This window comes from Sorex araneus, chromosome 1, assembly GCF_027595985.1.
Source record: "Sorex araneus isolate mSorAra2 chromosome 1, mSorAra2.pri, whole genome shotgun sequence".
In the NCBI taxonomy this organism is placed as follows: Eukaryota; Metazoa; Chordata; class Mammalia; order Eulipotyphla; family Soricidae; genus Sorex; species Sorex araneus.
Genome location: NC_073302.1, coordinates 38,627,516 through 38,640,498, shown reverse-complemented (window position 1 = coordinate 38,640,498; position 12,983 = coordinate 38,627,516). Strand labels below are relative to the sequence as shown.

The 12,983-nt window shown below is 39.2% G+C and overlaps 1 pseudogene; it reads right to left on the bottom strand.

Annotated features, from left to right (window-relative positions):
• Window positions 1-218: 218 nt before the first annotated feature.
• LOC129401932 (olfactory receptor 13C7-like) lies at window positions 219-12,553 on the bottom strand (annotated as a pseudogene).
• Between the last annotated feature and the right edge of the window lie 430 nt (window positions 12,554-12,983).

Here is a 12,983-nt window from a genome sequence, read left to right as displayed (position 1 = left end):
TTGACTCCGAATAATATTCACGCCGGGGCATCTCGACTTAAGCCTCAGTTGCCCTTACTTCCTAGCACTCCAAAAGCAGAGTCCTGACCAGGGACTGTATGAACCCAGGGTAAGCTGTGAGTTATCCTGGCATCATGGGCCAGGCCAAGTGCCATAATACTTAACTATAAGTTAAGAGCATGCCTACTTTCTGAACTCCGTCAAATATGGAGTGGTAATTACGGAAAATGGGTAGGAAGTGTCTTATAATGTGTTGCACAGCCGAACAGGACTGGGACCACAAGAAGGATCACATTGGCCACCACAATGCTGATGACATTGATGGAGATGTCAGCACAGGCCAATTCAGGACCGCCAGGATCTTGCAGGTGAAGTAGTTGATGATGTTGCCTGTGCAGAAGGGCAGTCTCATCTCTAGGGATGTCTGCACCACGGCAGTGGAGCTTCCAGCTGCCCAGGCGCTGACTGCCATGGGCACATAGACAGCCTTGCTCATGACCACAAGGTACCTGAGTGTAGTTGTAGATGGCCACTTAACAGTCAAATGCCATCATGCTCAGGAACATACACTCTGTGACTCCCATGGTGAAGGAGAGGAACATCTGCAGGGCACTGTATGAGAAGGGAATGGTCTTCCTGGGGGTCAGGAAGCTGTCCAAAATGAGGGGAACAGAGTATAGCAGCCCAGGAAGGAGAGGTCCTCCAGGAAGAAGTACATGGGCATGTGCAGACGGCAGTCAAGAATGTTCACCAGGATATGGACCCCATTGTCCAACAGGATCACCAAGTACATCAACAGGATGAGCACAAAGAATGTTTTCTCTAGTTTTGGGTGGGCTGAGAGACCCAGGAGAATGAACCCTAACCCAGAAGCAATTCAACTGGACCTGTTTGTGATGTATCTGCTCTCACCTGGTAGATCTCAGGAAGCAATCTTCATGATTCTCTGATGCCTAAAGCAGACATAAACATAAAGAAAGGTATCATCTTGTAACCTGAGACATTTTTGTATTGTTGTAAGTAAAATGTAAAGAATAATATAAAACCTATGTGCCTTTGATGAGAGATGTTTGAAATGTCTATGGGACAAAGTTTTCCTATCACATTCAGGATAAGCATCCCAGATACTTCCTGTTATTCCATTTATGACTAATTTATTTAATTTATCTTGTGCAAATAATTATAACTCACTTGAATATTTCCCCTTGAGACATAAAAGGATATGATTAACTGGTTTTATTCATTTGTTATTGTTGACCTGATTCTGTCAAGTTCCCTGTCCAGGAACTTTTAGATAGTATCTTCCTTATATTTAATAATTCTCTCTTATAGTCCTCAGAACACTGAATGATTCATTCATTCATTCATTCATTCATTCATTCCCTTACTCAACTGCATATTTCTATGAAACACTTACCAAAAGAACTGATTTTTATTAATCATTCTATGCACAGGAATATTTGTGTCCTCTTTTCTTCCTGAACATGTTTCCTAATATTCAGTTTGAAATAGATTATTTTGAAAGTTATCTCATCCCACAGACTAAATATTCTTGTGAATTTTCATTCTTGGACTCTTTGTGTGATGAGGCAGATGAAATGCCCTTTTTTCCTTTCAGCTAAGTCCCTCCATGGCATTTAGTCTCACATGATAGAGTCAAGAATTTACTTAGAGACCACAGAGATAGTACACAGATTAGTGTTTGTCTTGCATGCACGTGACCCTGGTTCAATTCCTGGCACTGCATATGGTCCTTTAAGCACTGCCAAGAGTGACCCCTGATCACCACTGCGTATAGCTCCCCCTGAAAAAAAGTTTTCATTCTTTTAAAAGTTCTCCTTATTGTTTCCATAAGTAAGTTGATACATAAAATTACTTCTCTGAGTCTTGGAGGAGTCTGAAAGCTGAAAAGAGCCAATCTTGTCTAAAAGTATCAGCCTAAGGACTTAGAACTTGAAGTGAGTGAAAGTTCAGTTTCCTGATCTTTGCTCTGTGTTTGGGTAAAATCCACAAAGGACCATCCATGACATATATAAAGCCATGTAAATTTCAGTCTGCTATTGGGATTATTTTAGTCCCTGAAGAGATTTAGAGTGTAGAAATCAAAGCAGTAAAGTTTAGAAACTTATAATCATGTGGGATTACGTCCCCAAGACCCAATTATTTTTTGAAGTTCTTCCAGAAATACTTTCTTCCCCGCTTATCTCTCTTCCTACCCCTCTTGCTTGGCAACTGGAAAGCAAGAGAGAGGAAGACTCATCTCAGTTCTGATGATCAGAGTTCTCATTCAGTCCACAGTAGACAGAGAAGATTGTAAAACCACTGCAGGATTCCAGGGTGCAAGTGACCTAGAAGCTCCCCTCTTCTTTTTGTTCTAGGAAATCTGAGCTTCTATTCAAGCCTAGTCTCTAAAGTGCACAGGACTTTTTGATAAAAAAGTGTTTGTTCAAACAATGTTACTTTTTTTTGGTGCACTGTGCTTTTTAAAATTTTTTAATTGAATCACCATTAGATACGGTTATAAGCTTTCATGTTTGAGTTACAACCATACAATGATCAAACACCCATCCCTCCATCAGTGCACATTCCCCACCACCAATCTCCTTTCAGTTCGCATCTTTCAACCCGAATGGGTCCTCCCAACATCCTCTAGTTGGTGTTCCCTTCTCTGAGCTGCCTTTTCCCCCAGCAAGTGAGGCCAGTTTCTAAGCTGTGGGACATTTGTACCTTTATGTTCATTGCAGCACTGTTCACAATAGCCAGAATCTGGAAACAACCTGAGTGCCCAAGAACAGACGACCGGTTAAAGAAACATTGGTACATCTACACAATGGAATACTATGCAGCCATTAGGAGAGATGAAGTCATGAAATTTGCTTTATAAGTGAATAGACATGGAGAGTATCATGCTAAGTGAAATGAGTCAGAAAGAGAGAGACATACATAAAAGGACTGTACTCATTTGTGGAGTATAAAATAACATAACATGAAACAATGTTACTTTGTGGTATCCATTCAGTTGAAAAATATTCATAATCATGAATCCATAATGGATCCATGCACTTCAGAGTGAGCTTCTAGCTTTCTATGAGAGTTTCACAGAAATAGCAGTTATGGGCTTGAGAAGGTCAGGTGATCTCAGAAGTGAGATCCTGTCATTAGAACACTTTTCTGAGTGGTTGTTCCCCTGTGTCCTGTCTCCATGTTATGGGGTTGACATGACTGGTGCACCCCTGGGGTCTGGTTATCTCTACTTCTAAGATCTAATGTTTGGACTGTTTGGGTAGCAAAAGCAACATCTCAAACAGGACAGCTGTTTCCTGGCAATATGGATACACTACGGTTAGTTTCTTCAGAACATTCTAACTCTCCCTTCTTTTTTTTAAATTTTATTTTTTTTATTTTATTCTTTAATTAGTGAATCACCATGAGGGTACAGATACAGATTCACACACTTTCTAGCTTGTTTTTCCCTCATACAATGTTCGCACACACATCCTCCACCAGTGCCCATTCTCCACCACCAATAAACCCAGTATCCCTCCCACCCCCCCAATCCCATCTCCCCCCACCCCCTGCCTCTGTGGCAGGGGGGGTTCTCTTTTGTTCTCTCTCTCCAATTGGGTGTTGTGGTTTGCAATAGGGGTATTGAGTGGCCATTGTGTTCAGTCTCTAGTCTACTTTCAGCACGAATCTCCCTTCCTGCGTGGGATTTCCAACCACATTTTATTTGGTGTTCCCTTCTCTATCTGAGCTGCCTTTCCCCCAGTATGTGAGAGCAGCTTTCAAGCCATAGAGCCAACCTACTGGTACTTATTTCTACTATTCTTGGATATTAGTCTCATACTCTGTAATTTTATATTCCACAGATGAGTGCAATCTTTCTATGTCTGTCTCTCTCTTTCTGAGTCATTTCACTTAGCATGATACTTTCCATGTTGATCCACTTATATGCAAAGTTCATGACTTCATTTTTTCTAACAGCTGCATATTATTCCATTGTATAGATGTACCAGAGTTTCTTTAACCAGTCATCTGTTCTTGGGCACTAGGGTTTTTTCCAGATTCTGGCTATTGTAAACAGTGTTGCGATGAACATATAAGTGCAGATGTCATTTTGACTATACTTTTTTGCTTCTTCGGGGTATATTTCCAGTAGTGGTATTGCTGGGTCAAATGGGAGTTCAATTTCTAATTTTTTGAGAAGCGCCCATATTGTTTTCCAGAAGGGCTGAACCAGTCGGCATTCCCACCAGCAGTTTAGAAGGGTCCCTTTCTCCCCACATCCTCTCCAACAGTGGTTGCTTTTGTTCTTTTGTGTGAGGTGGTATCTCATAGTTGTTTTGATCTGCATCTCCCTGATGATTTGTGATGTAGAGCACTTTTTCACGTGCCTTTTGGCCATTCATATCTCTTCCTTGGGAAAGTTTCTGTTCATTTCTTCGCCCCATTTTCTGATGGGGTTGGATGTTTTCTTCTTGTAGAGTTCAACCAGTGCCTTATATACCCTTGTTATCACCCCTTATCAGATGGGTATTGGGTGAATATCCTTTCCCATTCTGTAGACTGTCTTTGTAATCTGGCCACTGTATCTTTTGCGGTGCAGAAGCTTCTTAGTTTAATGTAGTCCCATTTGTTTATCTCTGTTTCCTCTTGGTTGGTCAGTTGCATGTCATCTTTGAAGAAACCGTTAGCTTCAATATCGTGAAGGGTTTTGCCGACCTTGTCTTCAATGTACCTTATGGTTTGTGGTCTGATGTGAGGTCTTTAATCCATTTTGATCTGATTTTTGTGCATGGTGTCAGGTCGAGGTCTAAGCCCATTCTTTTGCATGTGGTTATCCAGTTGTGCCAGCACCATTTGTTAAAGAGGCTTTCCTTGCTCCACTTCACATTTCTTACTCCCTTATCAAAGATTAGATGATCATGCATTTGGGGTTGTGTGTAGGGATATTCCACCCTGTTCCATTGGTCTGAGGCTCTGCCTTTTTTCCAGTACCATGCTGTTTTGATTATTACCTCTTTGTAGTAAAGTTTGAGGTTGGGGAGGGTGATGCCTCCCATCATCTTTTCCCCAAGAATTGTTTTAGCAATCCGTGGGTGTTTGTTGTTCCATATGAATTTCAGGATTGCTTGATCCATTTCCTTGAAGAATGTCATGGGTATCCTTATAGGAATCGAGTTGAATCTGTATAATGCTTTTGGGAGTATTGCCATTTTGACAATGTTGATTCTCCCTAATATGAGCAGAGGATATGTTTCCATTTCCTCATGTCCTCTTTTATTTCATGGAGTAGCATCTTGTCTAACTCTCCCTTCTTGTTTAATAATATTGGTTATAGCAGGTGGCACAAGTGATGGAACTGGCATTCCACAGAAGTTTTTGGTGTAGAGAATGAGGAAAAAGATAAGAAAAAAATAAGGAAAGAATACCAGTGATCCAAATGAAAGATTGTCAGGCAGAAAATTAAAAATAAATAAATAAATAAATAAATAAAATATATTAGATATATTTAAAAAATCTCTTTTACTTACCCCTACCCAACAACAACAAGACAAAATAAAAACCAATCTGGGGCCCTCAAAGAATTTTATAAGGCCCATCCACAGTTGGGTAGTGGAGCTCATTAAAAAATGAAATGAAACAAAGCACCATGGCAGACACACTGAGAATGATATTTGATCAATTATCTGGGCACTGCATGACCCAGTTAACATATAAATGTAATCATTCAAGGATATGGAGTGCTAGGAATTTACTGGAAATCACTTTTTCTTTTGAATTTGAAGGTACTTCTGGTCCAAGGTCAGAAGTTATTGGATTATTAATCCTTTGTAATAAAATTTTTTTCTTTCGCTGGAATAATACAGTAACCTTGTTTTCAACTGTGCCTCCCTTAATCCTGAGAGTTATGGAGGATAAACTCTAGAGGAAAAAACTTTTGTTGGGGTAGGCAAGGGGGAGTTGACCTATATCATGGGGCAGGATGGAGGGATGTGTGGGGTTACCTCTTATTTTAGTAGCAGGATATGAACTCATGACCTGGTGTTGTGAGTTCTGTGTTGTGATTCTGCTTGTTACTTAGTGCTCATAGTTACTTTTCTTTTAAGTTTTGTAAGTAGTTTAATGTAGATTTTTCTAGCATATTTTCTTCACTGTGATACAAATATAAATGTTATGCATATTTTCAACTGAATGGGTATCACAAAAGTAACATTGTTTGAAGAAACACTTTCTATCAGAAATATTCTTTTTTTTCAGAAGTTCCTTGAGTATTTATTGAGTATCTTTGCATTAAATACTGACAACATAGTCATGAATAGGTCAGTAATTGTCCTGCCTTGATGGCCATTATGATATTATCTGCCTTAAACAGTAAGCTTTATTTTTAATTTATTTTTTATTACCGAATCACTATGAGAACAGTTACAAAACTTTCAGGTTTAAGTCTCAGTCCTACAATGATCAAACACCCATCCCTTCACCAGTGCACATGTTCCACCACCAAGAACCCCATTATACTCCCCATCCCACCCCCTACCCTGCCTGTGTGGTTGATGATTTTCACTTTACTCTCTCTTTACTTTGATTGCATTCAATCTTTCAACAGAAAACTCACTATTATTATTTGGAATTTTCCCCAAACAATCAGACCTGCTGAGAAGGCATCATTTGATAATTTGTTATCTATTACTGAGAATGAAGAGCATATGAGGTCGCGAAGACTCATCTAATGATCTAATCGGATGTTTTGGATTTCTGGTATTTTAGTAATTAAGTCCAGAGAAATTTCTGCCAGAAGCCGCTGGGTTACAAAATTGGTTTGTGTGCCTCCGGGATCATGGCCTCTCAGGAGCGGAGGAGCCGTTCATTGGCGGCCGCTCGGGGTCTCGACTGGGCCTAGTGCTCATAGTTTCTGGTTTAGGATTTGGCTCTATCAGTTCTGTTTGGGAAATTACCACTGTTCCATCCACGTTTTCACATGTTAAGATTCTTCCACATTAATCTTGTTGACTTTTGTCATAAAACTTTAAACAACCATCCCCTCCCAAGAAAACTCTACTATAGTTCTTAAGGATATCAAGATGAAACAAAATTATATGCTAGACTTCAGTCCTCCTATACTGTGCAGTTTTTAACAACATTTTCTTTGGTTTTCTTATCCACTGTGGTCATTGCTTCTTTTGTATTTTCACTCATACTAGAATAAAAGAGTCACAGAGATGGTCTTTCTTTCTTCTGCTTTGTCCATAGAACTGAACACAGACACCCACCCAATAAAGTTATTTATAAATTAATTTTTTTTATTTATTTATTTATGTCCACACCCAGCAATGCTCAAGGGCTACACCTGCCTCTGCACTCAGGAATTACTCCTAGCAGTGGCCAGAAACCATATGGGATGCAGGGAATTGAATCTGGGTCAGCCACATGCAAGGTAAACACCCTACCCACTGTACTATCTCTCCAGTCCAATATGTGAATTAATTTTAAAATAAATTTGTGAGCTACCTTTGTGTTTTCTTTCCCCTTGGACCCAGGCTAAAACGAAAAAAAAAGCACTTGTTTTTAACAAACCAACTTTGATTAGAACAACTGTATTAAAACATCCTTATACCAAAATACTTGTTTATTACCCAGTATGTATTTATTCTGTGTAATAATTCCTATGAGGAACAGGGGTGGCCCTGGTTTAAGTGGTTTCACACTATATCAGGGAGGGGAAATAGAATGGTTTAGGAGAGTCACAACATCCCAAAGGACACTAAGTGTATTGATGGGAACAGAATTCATGGAGAATCTTTTTTGTGATCTTTAAAGACAGAAGGAGATAGGCCATGGAGAGATGAAGGAAAAAAAGTAGAGTTCTCCAAGGTAGCTTCATGCTCTGGAAAGTTGGTATATCCTGTATAGTTTGAATCTAATCTGATGCTCCACAAAGATAGAAAATGGATAGACTCCAAAAGCCCACAGTGGATTATAGCATTTGAGAATAGTATTTCCCTTATCAATGTTTTAGGCCGTCTTTTCTCTTTGTGAATGTCCACTCAGAAATCAGTGGAATTTTTTTCTTTCTTTTTTTTTTTTTTAAATGAAACACCGTGAGAGCAGTTACAAAGTTTTCGATTTAAGTCTCGGTCATACAATGATGAAACACCCGATCCTTCACCAGTGCACATTTTCCACCACCAAAAACCCATCTCCCCCATCCCAACCCTCCCCCTACCTGTGTGGCAGACTATTTCCACAATACTCTATCTCTACTTTGATTACATTCAATATTTTGACACCAAACCAAACCCCAAAATCAGTGGAAATTAACCATTTTTGAGTCCTTTGGCTCAGATGCTAGGTATGTCACTCAGACTAATATCCTGTCACTATTTATGCTAGTGATGGATAATCTAGTAATCTATGTAATGTAATCCAGCCTTCTCTCCTATTCTAGGTCTTTTCCTGCACCATGATGATGTATGGCGTTTCCATCTTAGCTTGGTCTCCTTTGATGATGAAGACTCTACTATACCTCAAGCCACCTACTCCCTATGTGCAAAGCTTAGCATTTTCTTCTTCACAGTGCACCAAATAGGCTTGGTTTCTTTCTTTCTTTCTTTCTTTCTTTCTTTCTTTCTTTCTTTCTTTCTTTCTTTCTTTCTTTCTTTCTTTCTTTCTTTCTTTCTTTCTTTCTTTCTTTCTTTCTTTCTTTCTTTCTTTCTTCCTTTCTATCTTTCTTTCTTCCTTCCTTTTTCACTGATGAGGTAGTAGTTAAGCTTCCTTCTAGAATTGCATCAAATTTATGGAAAGCCACTAGTAAACTCAGAGATATGAGCTGTGTTCTGCTTAACCTAACTGCTCTCAGACTTCAATACTTCCTTTCCTCTTTGTTGGGACTGAGAGATCAATAATATTCAAACTCTTGGAGGAAGAGAACCTTTGTTTTCGTCAGTTCAGAACCTCAAAGCACAAAACAGAGCTGCTCTTGTTAAAGTGGGGAAGTTGGGCTCAGTACGGTTCAGCCCTCGAGGCCCTTCCAAGGCCAAGCCACAGTGACTCCTTTGACCTTGGAGGGGCCCAGGACAACTTCAACCTTTTCATAGATACAATGTGAATAATGTTCCCCAAAGTTGTTCAAGATGAGACCCTAAAACATGGGGCCATGGCTTTTTTTCTGGGAAATGTCTCTGAAATTGTGTGAGCTCATAAAATAAAACTGTAAAGTTTCACAGAATTCTTGCCACTTACGTTTTTCTGTCCCAGGAGGAAGTGGTTTGGTGTGGCCCTCAATCTTTGTGATACCACCGACATTCTTCCCTCCTAATAGTCCAAACCCCTTGGGGAAAAAAAGGAAGTCCAAAACTGGAACTGTTCCTCTACTGAGGATTACTCTTATATAAAAACTCTCACCTTTTTTTTTTTTCAGCAAGCAACTGAGGCGGTATCTCTATGGCTTAGGTATGTGGTCAAAAAATCACAAAATTGGTTTAAAAGACCAAGGCTGAGGGGCTGGAGTGATAGTACAGCGGGTAGGGCATTTGCCTTGCACGCGGCCGACCTGGGTTCAAATCCCAGCATCCCATATGATCCCCTGAGCACCGCCAGGAGTCATTCCTGAGTGCATGAGCCAGAAGTAACCCCTGTGCATTGCCGGATGTGACCCCCCCCAAAAAAAAAGCAAAAAAAAAAAAGACCAAGGCTGAGAAATTCACCCTTGATTTGAAGAAGGGCGAATGCCAGTTCTTCCCAAGGTGACTTCATTCTCTTTTAGCTGCATCTCCAAAAGAACAACTACTACACGAAAGAGATGATTTGAAGTTAGCACTATAATTTAAACTTTGGTTCCACTGAAATGATTAAAAGTTTTTAGAAATGGAATCATAAGGCAAGTCAGAAAACTGTTTACACATCTGGGACAATGTCCCCAATACCCAATTATGCTTCAAGCCTTCCAGGATGACTTCTTTTTCTCTTTTCTTTGTTTCTTCTGGAATTTTCCATTCTTACTCCACTTACAGACATCAGGGGAATGTTTACATATCCTACATTAATTTCTGTAAACTTTAAATGCTTAAAACTCTTTTTTTAAATGCTTAAAATTCTTGAAAAGAGCATCTGGGAGAGTGGAATTATTTAGGAACACCATGTTTCCAAGACACCATGAAACCAGCAGCTGTGAGTACAATGCTTCTAAACCAAGTGTTTCAGGGTATGACTATAAACACTTGGGAAAACTTCTAGAATCTGGACTGGGGGAAGGGGACTTCAAGGAGGTAGTTACTTATCAGAACTTGAAAAATGAGGGGCAATATGCACATGAGGATACAGGAAAGGAACAGGAAAAGGGGAAGACTATCTTGTGCTAAACCTTAACACAAATCTTAGGCTTGAGTATTGGTTTGAGAAACACCTTGGGACAGAAATTAGAGCACAAATCCAGGGGAGACGTTCTGTGTTGTGCAACCTGAAATAGGTTGGCAGCCTCTGAGATGGCACCACTGATTCTTTCCTACTGGGATGTGTAACTGTGTGTAATTCTCTCCTCTTTAGTGGCTGGCTTCTAAATATTTGACCAATTACTGGGTCATAACATAAGCATATACTTGATTTTATAAGAAACTGGCCAATGTTCTGCAACACATTTGCATCATCTTACACCACTACTTACAATGCCTAAGAGTTCTAGCTGCACTTTATTCGTGATAGTCAGCCAACTGTACAGGATGGTTTGGTGCTGGGTGAAATCAGGGCCCCCGCACTCAGCAGTGCTTGGGCATCACCGGGAGACAGTGCTTGGGCACCAAACACTTGGATCAAACTTTACGACTACAAACATGCAATACTGCACTTTGATCCTTCAAGCTATCTTCTTAGACCTAGAAACTTTTAAAAAATATCTAGCTATTTGTTATTTTCCTACTTATTTTCCTTTTTAATTATTTCTAATATTTTTACATTGTGGTTAGAAAATGCACATTGTAAAATTTCTATGTTTTAGAATTTACTGAACCTCCTTTAATAGCCTAGTCATGAACAATCCGGACAAATGTGCCACATATACTTAGACAGATCATTTCTGAAGTTGACATATGAATGTCTCAAAAGTACATGAGAGGATGCTTCACATTAGTAACCATCAAGAAAATGCAAATTAAAACTATGAGATACTCTTACATATCCACTAGAAGAATTTTGGCAAAAAGACTAAAAAGAGGGAGAAGAGATAGTACAGAGGTTAGGTATTTGGTCTTGCATGCGGCTATGGCTGCAACAATGGTTTGAATTCACACACATTATATGGTCCCCCTAGCACTGCCAGGCATGCCCCCTAGCCAGAGACCTCAGGGATCACATAACTGAGAGAAAATTAAAATAATACAGCCACTTTGAGAAGCAAAGTGACAGTTTTGACAGTTTCCTAGAGTTACATGCATTCATACCACACGACTCACAAATCTCATATAAGTATTCATAATTGTGTCATTCTTGTTTTTTTCCTTACTTGTGTTATTCATAATGATGCCAAACTGAAAACAATCCAAATGTCCATCTGTGAGTGAACAAATAAACATAACACAGTACATTTAAATGATGAAATACTATCTCACAATAAAAAGGAGCAAATGTTATAACTGGATGAGTCTCAAAAATATTACACCAAATAATAGATTCCATACACAAAAGATACATATTGTATGGCTCCATTTAGCTGAAGTCTCTAGAGAAACCAATGAGTATAATAGTATAATAGTAGTTACCCAGGACTGGAATTAGGATTACTCCATCTGGGGATTACTTGAAAATGGGCATGAGGGAACTTTTTGATTATGATGGGAATGTTTTTAATTGATTTGAAGTGAACATTGTAGAATTATATATATGTACATATATATGTATATATGTGCACATATATATGTACATATATATACTTAAAGTCATTTAATGGTACCCAACCATAGCACTGTGGCACTATCATCCCATTGTTCATCAATTTGCTCAAGCAGGCACCAGTAACATCTCCATTATGAGACTTGTTATTGTTTTTGGCATATCGAATATGCCACAGGTAGCTTGCCAGGCTCTGTTGTGCGGGCGGGAGATACTCTGGGTAGCTTGCTGGGCTATCCGAGAGGGACAGAGGAATCGAACCTGGTCGACCGTGTGCAAGGCAAATGCCCTACCCACTGTGCTATCGCTCCAGTCCACTGTACCCAACAATGAATGAATTTTATGATATGTGAGTTATACTTCAACAAAGTGCTTAAAACGTTTAATAGAACTTTTCTTAAGTTCTCTGCTGGAAGCAAATTGGATCTTCAACCTGCAAAACTTAGTGATCTAGAGTTAGAAAGCACAAATTCCCTAAGTAAGTTACCAGGGGAATGGATGTGATGGTAACCAGGTTTACTTGTTCTACTAACCTGGATCATTTTTCATACCTGTTGAAGAGATAGTGCCATAACATCCTATATTCTGAAAGATGATGCCTCAGTAATATCCAATACCAGCTTTGAGTATTATCTTGAAGCTGGTACTTTAGCTGTGCTTTCAAAGCCATTATGTCATTCTCTTAAGCTAGTTACTTCTAGATAATCCAGTCTATAATGCTTAGAGGATGCTATCATCATGAGTCCATAGCTACACCTACTTTACTAAATGAATCCTTTGGACTTACTAATAAAGCAGCATTCAGGATCCTATTTCATTTCCACAAATTCTCTGTGAGCTTTCAGTTGGTGATATTATTAAGGTCTTGACATGAGAAAAGGAAATTCATACTCATGAGATGTTGATTTCAGTCAAGGTGAAATCAATTGTACCTTCTAAAATGAAAATGATCCAATGTCACTAACAGAAACCTGGTAGCTGATTAATATCTTCAGATATAAGTAGGTATCTGTGGTTTATAGTTTGGAAAATTAGTGGTAGGAACATCAAACTTTGTGAACAAGGGTCCTACTATTAAGTTCATATGTAGCTTCCTACAA